The sequence below is a fragment of the Oncorhynchus mykiss genome, chromosome 20 (assembly GCF_057628025.1).
Source record: "Oncorhynchus mykiss isolate SJ-2025 chromosome 20, ASM5762802v1, whole genome shotgun sequence".
Classification (NCBI taxonomy): Eukaryota; Metazoa; Chordata; class Actinopteri; order Salmoniformes; family Salmonidae; genus Oncorhynchus; species Oncorhynchus mykiss.
This window is the reverse complement of record NC_143041.1, coordinates 23,185,612-23,194,767: the sequence shown is the minus strand read 5'-3', so window position 1 is coordinate 23,194,767 and position 9,156 is coordinate 23,185,612. Positions and strand designations below refer to the sequence as shown.

General features: G+C 42.9%; 1 protein-coding gene across 2 annotated transcripts in view; it reads left to right on the top strand.

Annotated features, from left to right (window-relative positions):
• The first annotated feature begins 4,007 nt into the window (after window positions 1-4,007).
• Window positions 4,008-9,156, top strand: part of LOC149974452 (uncharacterized) — a 51,441-nt gene continuing 46,292 nt past the window's right edge. The window contains exon 1 of one of the 2 annotated variants that reach the window (XM_036955921.2): window positions 4,008-4,893. The gene's annotated coding sequence lies outside the window, so the exon portion shown is untranslated. Of the gene's footprint in view, window positions 4,894-5,114; window positions 5,504-9,156 lie in introns of those variants that run through there. The other variant, XM_090212624.1, reaches the window with a different exon arrangement.

The following is a 9,156-nucleotide window of genomic DNA, read 5'->3' as shown; positions in this document are numbered from 1 at the left end:
TTGAAAAATTGTATGATTGAGAGGGATGAGGCAAAAGGTATGGCAATTAAGTCTGCCAGCCCAACTGATTGTCAAACATACTACAAATTAAGAAATCATGTGACTAAACTAAATAAAAAAGTAAAAACACTATTAAACAAAGATAAATTATACAAAAAATGATAGGAAAAAGCTTTGGGGCACCTTAAATGAAATGTTGGGGAAAAAAGGCAACTCGGCTCCTACATTCATTGAATCAGATGGCTCATTCATCACAAAGCCCACTGTTATTGCAAACTACTTTAATGACTTTTTCATTGTCAAGATAATCAAACTTATGGATGACATGCCAGCAACAAATGCTGGCACTACACATCCAAGTATATCGGACGAAATTATGAAGGACAAGAATTGTACTTTTGAATTCCGGAAAGTCCGTGTGGAAGAGTCGAAAAAATAATTGTTGTCTGTCAACAATGACCAGCCACCAGGGTCTGACAATCTCGATGGAAAATGACTGAGGATAATAGCAGACGATATTGCCACTCCTATTTGCCTCATCTTCAATTTAAGCCTACTAGAGAGCATGTGCCCTCAGGCCTGGAGGGAAGCTAAAGTCATTCCGCTACCCAAGAATAGTAAAGCACCCTTTACTGTCTCAAATAGCCAACCATTCAGCCTGTTACCAACCCTTAGTAAACTTCTGGAAAAAATTGTGTTTGACAAGATACAATGCTATTTTACAGTAAACAAATTGACAACAGAATTTCAGCATGCTTATTGGAAAAAACACTCAACAACCATAGCACTTACACAAATGACTGATGATTGGCTGAGAGAAATTGATGATAAAATGATTGTGGGGCCTGTCTTGTTAGACTTCAGGGCAGCTTTTGACAATATTGATCATTGTCTGCTGCTGGAAAAACATGTGTTATGGCTTTATACCCCCTGCTATAATGTGGATAAAGACTTACTTGTCAAACAGAACACAGAGGGTGTTCTTTAATGGAAGCCTATCAAATATAATCCAGTTAGAATCAGAAATTCCCCAGGGCAGCTGTTTAGACCCATTGCTTTTTTCAATTTTGACTAACGACATGCTACTGACTTTGAGTAAAGCCAGAGTTTCTATGTATGTGGATTACTCAACACTATACACGTCAGCTTCTACAGCGACTGAAATGACTGCAACACTCAACAAAGAGCTGCAGTTAGTTTCAGAGTGGGTCGCAATAAATAAGTTAGCCCTAAATATTTCTAAAACTAAAAGCATTGTATTTGGAACAAAACACTCACTAAACCTAAACCTCAACTAAACATTGCAATAAATAACGTGGAAATTGAACGAGTTGAGAAGACTAAACTGCTTGGAGCAACACTAATTGAAAACTGTCATGGTCTAAACATATTGATGCAGTAGTAGCTAAGGTGGGGAGAAGTCAGTCTATAATAAAGCGATGCTATGCGAGAGATTGGAAGAGAGATTGACTTCATCGCTACTTTTATTTATGAGAGGTATTGACATGTTGAATGCACCAAGCTGTCTATCTAAACTACTGGCACACAGCTCGGACACCCATGCATACCCCACAAGACATGCTACTTCCGGCGCCAACAGAGATGACCGCCTCGCTTCGCGCTCCTAGGTAACTATGCAGTATTTAGTTTTTTTTTACGTGTTATTTCTTACATTGGTAATCTTAGGTTTTATTCCAATTTGCTTACCGCCCCAATAGGTCCACAGACGACGCAATCGCCACCACACTGCAAACTGCCCTAACCCATCTGGACAAGAGGAATACCTATGTGAGAATGGTATTCATCGACTACAGCTCAGCATTTAACACCATATTACCCTCCAAACTCGTCATCAAGACCCTGGGTCTCGACCCCGCCCTGTGCAACTGGGTACTAGACTTCATGACGAGCCGCCCCCAGGTGGAAAGGGAAGGTAACAACATCTCCCCCCCGCTGATCCTCAACACTGGGCCCCACCTGTACTCCCTGTTCACCCACGACTGCGTGGCCATGCACGCCTCCAACTCAATCATCAAGTTTGCGGACGACACTACAGTGGTACGCTTGATTACCAACAACGATGAGATAGTCTACAGGGAGGAGGTGAGAGCCCTCGGAGTGTGGTGTCAGGAAAATAACCTCACACTCAACGTCAACAAAACAAAGGAGATGATCGTGGACTTCAGGAAACAGCAGAGGGAGCACCCCCCTATCCACATCGACGGGACAGTAGTGGAGAGGGTAGTAAGTTTTAAGTTCCTCGACGTACACATCACAGACAAACTGAAATGGTCCACCCACAGCGTGGTGAAGAAGGCGCAGCAGCATCTCTTCAACCTCAGGAGGCTGAAGAAATTCGGCTTGTCACCAAAAGCAAACTTTTACAGATGCACAATCGAGAGCATCCTGTCGGGCTGTATCACCGCCTGTACGGCAACTGCTCCACCCACAACTGTAAGGCTCTCCAGATGGTAGTGAGGTCTGCACAACGCATCACCGGGGGCAAGCTACCTGCCCTCCAGGACACCTACACCACCCGATGTCACAGGAAGGCCATAAAGATCATCAAGGACAACAACCACCCGAGCCACTGCCTGTTCACCCCGCCATCATCCAGTGCAGGTGCATCAAAGCAGGGACCGAGAGACTGAAAAACAGCTTCTATCTCAAGGCCATCAGACTGCTAAACAGCTGCCACTAACATTGAGTGGCTGCTGCCAACATACTAACTCAACTCCAGCCACTTTAATAATGGAAAATTGATGTAAAAAAATGTATCACTAGCCACTTTAATCAATGCCACTTTTATATGTTTACATACCCTACATTATTCATCTCATATGTATATACTGTACTCTATACCATCTACTGCATCTTGCCTATGCCGTTCTGTACCATCACTCATTCATATATCTTTATGTACATATTCTTTATCCCTCTACACTTGTGTGTGTATAAGGTAGTTGTTGTGGAATTGTTAGGTTAGATTACTCGTTGGTTATTACAGCATTGTCGGAACTAGAAGCACAAGCATTTCGCTACACTCGCATTAACATCTGCTAACCATGTGTATGTGACAAATACAATTTGATTTGAAAAGGTCTCTCCACAGTCCAAGTCCAGAACAGACTATGGGAGGCACACAGTACTACATATAGCCATGACTACATGGAACTCTATTCCACATCAAGTAACTGACGCAAGCAGTAAAATTACATTTAAAAAACAGATAAGGATATAGGACCCCTCCTGGGGTTGGCCCCGCTCTCCCTGGGTAGTCCCCATCCCTTTCTGCCCCTCTCCCCTGATCTCCCTAGTGCAGGGAGCTGGCTGGATGGAGTGGTGCCCCCTTGCAGCCTTGGCAGCGGGCAGAGATCAGGCACCCTGTCTGGGGTCGTCAGGCACCCTGTCCGGGGTCGTCAGGCACCCTGTCCGTGGTCGTTCCCCCCTCTCCCCCCTTTTCCTGGTGCAGGGGAGCTGGGTGGATGTAGTGGCCATGGGTGGGGATTGGCCCCCCTCCCTGGGTCGGCCTTAGCTCTTTCTGGCCCTCTCCCCATATCCCTGGGGCAGGGAGCTGGCTGGATGTAGGGTGCCCCCCTGGTGACTGCTGGTCGGGGTCAGCAACGATTTGAACCTTTTGGCTTTCCATACTCAATTCAATTAACTTTCAATCCGGATTCACCCATCAAAGTGCTGAGGGTTGATATTAGATTTAAAAAATAAAAAAAAATTTAGTGCATATTGACAGTGCATATATTTGTTCTCAAAACCGTACCTGGGAACATCTGCAGAAGGAAACTATCTACTAGGTAATGTTAAATGATAACTTTCTATTTTTCTCAGTCACAAGTTAACTTTACTTCTCATTTGCTGGACAGCAAATTCAATCCGTATCGTGGAAATTCAGCATTGTCCCGGAAGTGCTGGCTGGGACCAGAAAGGCTGGGGCGGTCCTATGTAAAACAATAGTTCATGATTCGTTCCATTCGAAACGTGCATATCCAACCAGCGTAGGGTGCCGGCTTGAAGTCTGAGGGCAAATTCCCTTCATTATCGTAGCTTCCTCAAATAATATGGATATACTGAGAAGTACACGTCTTTCCACCCTAACAATGTCGTTGTTCACAAATCGACAGGGTGGGCTGTTTAGCTTCAGCCAATTATTTCTTTGGATTAGTGGATACATCTCATTATTGTAATAGTTTAAGTATTCAATGAGGGTTGTTGACGTCAACCGCCGGTATTAAACAGAGAGAGATGCTATGTCACAAGCCTCATGACATGAATGAGCATAGCCATCTCCGTTATAGTGTTTAAAAAAAAATAGAAGTTGTCAAGTGTCCTACTTATATCAGTATAATCGTAGCAACTTTACTTATATTAATTAAGCATTACTTATATTTGATCAAGTAAAAATCGCGTAGCAAATAAGCCATTCATTTTTTTTGGTTCACCAAATTCGACACGCTTATTGACCATACAAAAAAAACTCGTTACATTGGTGGGCGAAACAATGAAAAAACGTCACCTGCTGGAGGGAGACGATTTTCCGCCGAGTTGGACTTCTCTGTCTTCGTTTAACACAAAGCAGCCGTTCCTGACACTGAAGTTAAGGACGTAGTGAGGCTGGTGTTAGCAAAACTACCATAAATATCGAAACAGCTAAAATATATTGATGATTTCCTTTCACTGAGATCATATAGCATTTTGTTTTTACAGCGAGCTTTTATTTTGAAGGCGGAATCGAAAACAGGAAGTCTACATGCTGCCAGCTGTTACAAAACCAATCGTCAGTTCCACTTTCCCGATAGGTTGGAATGTGTCCTGTCCAATGAGAACAGAAGTGATATTTTTGATTCTCAACGGTTTGGCTACACTGCAAGTCTGCTACGGGTGAGTTTGTTTGTTTACTAGCTAATTTACAAGTTGTTTCCCCCCCCCCCCGGCTACTTAATCAAAAAAACCTGGGTACTTTCGTTGGCAAAACTTGCACTAGCTAAAACGATGGTAAATTGGTTAAAATGTTAAATTTTAGAGTTCGCTATACTGCTGCTAACGTTAGCCAAATATTTTACTTAAACTATAAGGCATGAGGGGTGTGGTATTTTGCCAATATTCCACCGCCAAAGGCTGATTTTATCACGACACACCGCGGATTGCCTGGATGCAGCCCTTAGCCGTGGTATATTGGCCAAGTATCACAAAGCCCACAGATTCCTTATTGCTAGTATAAACTGGCTACCAAATTAATTAGAGCAGTACAAATATGTATTGATGTATCGTTGTGACATATGAAATACGAGTGATTGTGTAATAACTACGTAAACAATTTTATGAACGTGTTAAAGTATGTGACGTGCAGTCATATTCAGGTCCTGATTGGTCAACAAACTTAATTGACACGTAAAATTGTATATTTTGACTCAAAGACGCAAAACGGCATTCCAAATACATCCTGGTTGTGAATGAAACGACTAAACAAAGGAACGAAATAGCACAGCAAGTAAGTGAAATAAATAGGTTTTGATTATGTTTTACTGTTAATGAGAATATGCGTAATGTGTGTGTGGATTTGAACCAGGGACAGTACTGTAGTGACTGCTGCGTCCGTAACTATTTAACTGTGCGAGGAATACTTAAAAGGCCGCTAAAATTGTAAATGGCGGTTATCGGTATAAGTGTCCTTTGACCTTTGGTGCGTCACTAATTAAAACTAAATGCCAAGAAAGCTGTAGGCTATTACACCATTATTTATTATCACTGCATGTAAGGCACATGAAAAGAGCAAATGGACTTGAAAGTGTGGTTTGATGAGAACACCAATATTTCGCCAAGGCACATATGTATGGCTGAGTCGCGCACAGACTGCAGTGGACACATCAATTCAGGCTACAAGACAAATGCCAAATATCATTACACGTTTTGGAACCATATGTCTCTATCCATTCTTGTGGTGGGTGCACAGTGTGCTATTTGAATGGAATTATTTTAGTGGATGAATGTGCATGGGTGACTTACAGTAGGAGCTTTTTGAAGTAATCCGATGAAAACAACATGACTTGTTGTCACATTAAAAGGTACATTCTAAAAGCTACATTTTACTGGTAAAATGTTATCAATCCTGCAGCAGCCCTCTCTTCTAGCGAGCTAGCTACTTATCGACTCATTAGCCAGTTCGTTTTAGCTCTTGCTAATAATGGCCTACCTAATGACGAATGCTCTTAGAATTGTCAATATAAGCATTTTATTTTGTACAGTTAACAAAAAAACATTAAACATAAAGACAAGATGACAGAAGAGCTAAGTCAAGTAGAAAATGTTAGTTTAGCTAGCTAGCGACCTTGCCTCATTTTGGCAGATTGTCTACTCGGCTTGTTAACTTGTGATAATTTCAGGCTCCTCAATTGGAGAGAAAAAATTCTCACTGAACAAAAATATAAACGGAACATGCAACAATTTCAAAGATGTTACAGTTCATATAAGGAAATCAGTCAATTGACAAATTCATTAGGCCCTAATTTATTTTATTTAACCAGGTAGGCTAGTTGAGAACAAGTTAGCATTTACAACTGCGACCCGTTCCAGTCATAGGCAGCAAAGAACTGGAAGGAAAGGCGGCCAATGGAGGAATTGGCTTTGGGGGTGACCAGTGAAAATATAACTGCTGGAGCATGTGCTATGGGTTGGTGCTGCTATGGTGACCAGTGATCTGAGATAAGGTGGGGCTTTACCTAGCAAAGACTTATAGATGACCTGGAGCCAGTGGGTTTGGCGATGAGTATGAAGCGAGGACCAGCCAACGAGAGCATACAGGTCGCAGTGGTGGGTAGTATAGGGGGCTTTGGTGACAAAAAGGATGGCACTGATGGCACTGATAGACAGCATACAATTTGCTTCCGTCCCTCTAGTTAGAGTGCGCTAACTAGCTAGCCATTTCACTTCGGTTACACCAGCCTCATTTCGGGAGTTGATAGGCTTGAAGTCATAAACAGCGCAATGCTTGACGCACAACGAAGAGCTGCTGGCAAAACTCACGAAAGTGCTGTTTGAATGAATGTGTACGCGCCTGCTTCTGCCTACCACCGCTCAGTCAGATACTTGTATGCTCAGTCAGATTATATGCGACGCAGGACACGCTAGATAATATCTAGTAATATCAACAACCATGTGCAATTTCCGGTCGGAGCTATTTCACCTACAAAAATAATATTTTGGAAAAAATGAACTTTGGCTATCTACCTGGGAGTCTCATGAGTGAAAACATCCGAAGTTCAAAGGTAAACGATTTGATTGCTTTTCTGATTTTCGTGACAAGGTTGCCTGGCATAATGCTATGCTAGGCTATCAATAAAATTACACAAATGCTTGTCTAACTTTGGCTGTAAAACATATTATGAAAATCTGAGATGACAGGGTGATTAACAAAAGGCTAAGCTGTGTTCCAATACACTTGTGATTTTCATGAATAGGAAGATTTTCTAGGAAGATTTATATCCATTGCGTTATGCTAATTAGTGTCAGTTGATGACAACGGTCCCGTTCACGGGATGGGGTGTCACTAGAGGTTAAAACCTCTTGGAACTACCCATCCCGGATCCGGGAGAATTGTCATCACCTACACTAATTAGCATAGCGCAACGGTCAAAAAATATTACTAGAAAATATTCATATTCATGAAATCACAAGTGAAATATATTGAAACACAGCTTAGCCTTTTGTTAATCACCCTGTCATCTCAGATTTTGAAATTATGCTTTACAGCCAAAGCTAGCATTATGTCCAGCTTTATTATTTTTATACCCAAAATATCCTACCCAAAATACCTCCGTTTGTTTGTCACGTTATGTTCAGAAATCCACCGGAAATAGCGGTCACGACAGCGGCGGAAAAAAATTCTAATTATATCCATAATATCGACAAACATGGCAAATGTTTTTAGAATCAATCCTCAAGGTGTTTTTCAAATATCTATTCGATAATACACTGCTAAAAAAAATAAAGGGAACACTAAAATAACACATCCTAGATCAATATTCTTATTAAATACTTTTTTCTTTACATAGTTGAATGTGCTGACAACAAACTCACACAAATTATCAATGGAAATCAAATTTATCAACCCATGGAGGTCTGGATTTGGAGTCACACTCAGAATTAAAGTGGAAAACCACACTACAGGCTGATCCAACTTTGATGTAATGTCCTTAAAACAAGTCAAAAATGAGGCTCAGTAGTGTGTGTGGCCTCCACGTGCCTGTATGACCTCCCTACAACGCCTGGGCATGCTCCTGATGAGGTGGCGGATGGTCTCCTGAGGGATCTCCTCCCAGACCTGGACTAAAGCATCTGCCAACTCCTGGACAGTCTGTGGTGCAACGTGGCGTTGGTGGATGGAGCGAGACATGATGTCCCAGATGTGCTCAATTGGATTCAGGTCTGGGGAACGGGCGGGCCAGTCCATAGCATCAATGCCTTCCTCTTGCAGGAACTGCTGACACACTCCAGCCACATGAGGTCTTGCATTAGGAGGAACCCAGGGCAAACCGCACCAGCATATGATCTCACAAGGGGTCTGAGGATCTCATCTCGGTACCTAATGGCAGTCAGGCTACCTCTGGCGAGCACATGGAGGGCTGTGCGGCCCCCCCAAAGAAATGCCACCCCACACCATGACTGACCCACCCCCAAATCGGTCATGCTGGAGGATGTTGCAGGCAGCAGAACGTTCTCCACGGCGTCTCCAGACTCTGTTACCTGCTCAGTGTGAACCTGCTTTCATCTGTGAAGAGCACAGGGCGCCAGTGGCGAATTTGCTAATCTTGGTGTTCTCTGGCAAATGCCAAACGTCCTGCACGGTGTTGGGCTGTAACCACAACCCCCACCTGTGGACGTCGGGCCCTCATACCACCCTCATGGAGTCTGTTTCTGACCGTTTGAGCAGACACATGCACATTTGTGGCCTACTGGAGGTCATTTTGCAGGGCTCTGGCAGTGATCCTCCTTGCACAAAGGCGGATGTAGCGGTCCTGCTGCTGGGTTGTTGCCCTCCTACGGCCTCCTCCCTGTCTCCTGGTAGACTCCATGGGTTGATACATTTGTGATTTTGTTGTCAGCACATTCAACTATGTAAAAAAAAGTATTTAATAAAAATATTTC